Raw genomic sequence first — 3969 nt, forward strand, 5'->3', positions numbered from 1 at the left:
TGAAAGATGACACAATCTGTTGCTTAGTTCTCACTACAACAAGCTGAGTCTCCGAAGTTGCAACAGTCTTGGAGAAGCATCCAGCCATATCAACAGCCTCTTCTTACGAATATATTTACCTCGCTTCTCGGTGTGTAAACACTCAAAGGTTAGGCTGCTCCGGGATTATTGCGTTTCAGGTCGTTATTAGTTGGTCAGTAAGGTATAGTTTGTACCTTGATAACCCTCGCTTAGTTGATTGGTTGTAACCCCAACATCGAACTAAGCAATAACCAGATTAATATTAAATTAATCATTAATATTAATTAATCTTTCAGATAGGTGAAATATGTATTTTATGCAGCTTGATTATATCTGAAACTTCATCATCAGTCATATTTCACTTGATTTTATCTCATAATGCATTTATACCTCAGCTAACCTCACCACACCACCTAAGCTAGGCATATTTATTTGTCTAAAGCCTAACCAAACTCCTTAAGCTAGGCTTATGTGCATTCTTATATTTTACATAGCAAATCAGAGATACAAAATCGTATGTTAAATATTGATACATTATCTGGCAGTTGTATTTGCCCGAAAAATTTATATATAAAGGCCTTCATCCTCATTGATTGGGTAGAACCTTATTGTATTAAAATTCTCTATATGTATGAAGCAGCAAGTAGTTTCACTAATGAAATACAGGTCATTTTCTGCTCTATAGTTTACGTATCTCATATTTGTAGCCTAACTAGATGTTTTGTTTGTTATGCCAAGCAAGTTAATTATGTATTATATTTAAGAAGTATACTAACACTGCAAGCTCATCCTCGCCTTTATTGACTTTATAAGTATTACGTGTTTACTTTATTCAGCCTCACTAGTAGTAGTGTACATGGTCACGATTTATAAATCTTTATTGGTATTTTATTATTACATATTCGCAGTTTATTCAGCTTTATTAGTATTGTATTATTACATATTCACCATTTTTCCAGCTCTCATTAGAATTGTATTATTACAGGTTGTAAGACAACACAACACAACCCCCGGCAACACAACCCTCGTCAACACAACCCCCGGCAACACAACCCCCGGCAACACAACCCCCGGCAACACAACCCTCTCAATTTACTCATTAAGTCTTAGCTTTCTGTTGATAATTTAAGACAACCCGTAACACATTTTATTGACATGGACTGATAACATTTTCTAATATTCTACAAAATAATCTTTCACATATATTATTCAGCATTTTACACCCTCTGAAACTACTTTCCACATCAATTACACAACTTAAAAAATATCCAATTACACAACCTTTCAAATCTATTAACAAAAAATAGGCTCCTAAACTACCTTCCATATTTACTACACAATATAAAACATTGTCACTTGTACTTCCACATTCAACATGAACTCCCAAATGTATCACACATATCTTGAGGTTACCTTGAGATGATTTCGGGTTTTTTTTTTTTTTAGTGTCCCCGCGGCCCGGTCCTCGACCAGGCCTCCACCCCCCAGGAAGCAGCCCGTGACAGCTGACTAACTCCCAGGTACCTATTTTACTGCTAGGTAACAGGTGCATAGGGAGAAAGAAACTGCCCATTGTTTCTCGCCGGCGCCCGGGATCGAACCCGGGACCACAGGATCACAAGTCCAGCGTGCTGTCCGCTCGGCCGACCGGCTCCCTACGCCGACCTACATATTTCTACATATCCCAAACAACTTCCCACATGGTCCCTGATGCATCTCTCTCAACATCTCTCTCAAACATTCTTCACAATCTCTCACATCTCCCGCACTTCCTCTCTCACCAGCTGAGACTAATTTGCATATAATAACAAGAGAAGACTGTGTGTCCATTTTTCCTTTCAATATTAACGTGATTTAAGTGAGACGAAGCCAGTGATTTGGCGACTGTGTAAACAGCCTTCACTGGAGATAGGAGATTGGAGACAGTGGTTATGCTGGGATATCCGGGTGGTGATGCTGTTGGCTCAAGATAAGGGTGGTGATGCTGCTGGCTGAAGATAAGGGTGATGCTGCTGACCCAAGATAAGGGTGGTGATGATGCTTATCACCTGGTTATTCGTACCTAGCTGTGCTTGAGAAGAATTCGTTCCATCTCTTGGTCACCGCCTGCTGTCTCGCCGTGTTATCTCAGTTAACTTCAGCTGTAATGTAAAGACGTGTCACACTTGAGAGAACTGGACCCAACTACCCTGGGACGGGGGACGTGATAGCAATGTACATCATACGTCAGGCTACGAGCAGCCGCGTCCAAGAGCCTGGTTGATCAGTCCAGCAACCAGGAGGCCTGGTCGATGACCGGGCCGCGGGGACGCTGAGCCCCGGAAGCATCTCAAAGTAACGTCAAGGTAAGGTACTGAGAAGAGTCGGCATATTAAAAAGAGATGTCAGTTTTGTTACTGGTAAAAGTTGCAAATGAATGGAACTGGTTAAAGTTGGATGTTAACTGCTGTAACAAGCAGTTACAGGACGGATAAAATATCCTTATACTAGACCTGAAATGTGAGTCAAAGTACAAATAAACAAAGGATTGAAAATATACATTTTAGCTTCTCGATTAGGTTAAGCTTCCGCTTCCTCTGGAATATGGCAGTAAAACATTAAATATTCTATTAACATTCTGGTATCATGAAGCCTAAACATATTGTTTGCTTCGTAGCTGCGCTGTTTCGAACCCAGAAGAATGTAAACATTCTCAGATACTCTTATCAGGGAGCTGGCACGGGAGTCCTCCGGGGCTCTTAACTCTCTGGTCCTGAAGACAGTGAGATGTGATCAGGGAGTAGAGGGATGTGCAAGCCGCTCTCAGACAGACAGACAGACAGACAGACAGACAGACAGACAGAGAGATGAGACTCGAGTTGACACTACTCCAGCGACAACTTCCCACTCAGAGCTACTCTACACTCTCAGCTTCGTAAAAGTAGAATTAATTAACTCTGAACAAACTCTGAATGATATGCCATTGATTTTTTTTTTGTACTGTAAAAGTTATCAGTGAATTTGCCGTTCATGGCTCCGCGAATAACTTTGGCGCATTTTAGCGGAAAAACGTGAAATCGCGCGGAAATATAACCGAGTGTATTGATTAATGAGGATGGAAAATGTGCTCGGCGTTCAGGAAAAGTTTTACAAAAATAATTTAAAATTATTTCATATATCTGCCACAGTTTTTAATTTGTCAGTAACAATTACATATTTTTACCCCCAACACACACACACACGCACGCGCGCGCGCACGCACACACACACACACACACACACACACACACACACACACACACACACACACACACACACACACACAGGGGGCCTGATAGCTGAGTGGACAGCGCTCAGGATTCGTAATCCTAGGGTCCGGGTTCGATCCTGGCTGATGGCAGAAACAAAATGGGCAGAGTTTCTTTCACCCTGATGCCTCTGTTACCTAGTAGTAAATAGGTACCTGGAAGTTAGACAACTGTTACGAGCTCCTTCCTGTGTGTGTGTGTGTGTAGCTGGAAAAAAATGAGTAGTTTGTAACAGTTGATTGATTGACAGTTGAGAGGCGGACCAAAAGAGCAGAGCTCAACCTTCGCAAGCACAACTAGGTGAATACACAACAGGAGCTAATGAATGTGACCTAAAAAGATTTCAAAATTAATACTATGAGAGAGAAAGCAGGTAAGATGAAGGCTCAGTTGTGGTGGTGGAGCGTGGTGGTGGAGCGTGGTGGTGGAGCGTGGTGGTGGTGGTGGTGGTGGTGGTGGTGGTGGTGGTGGTGGTGGTGGAGCGTGGTGCTGGTGGTGGTGGTGGTGGAGAGTGATGGTGGTGGTGGAGCGTGGTGGTGGTGAGAGTGGTGGTGGGTGAGGGTGGCGGGGGTGGTGGAGCGTGGTGCTGGTGGTGGTGGAGAGTGATGGTGGTGGTGGAGAGTGGTGGTGGTGGTGGTGGAGCGTGGAGCGTGGTGGTGGG

Source organism: Procambarus clarkii, chromosome 60 (genome assembly GCF_040958095.1).
Source record: "Procambarus clarkii isolate CNS0578487 chromosome 60, FALCON_Pclarkii_2.0, whole genome shotgun sequence".
Classification (NCBI taxonomy): Eukaryota; Metazoa; Arthropoda; class Malacostraca; order Decapoda; family Cambaridae; genus Procambarus; species Procambarus clarkii.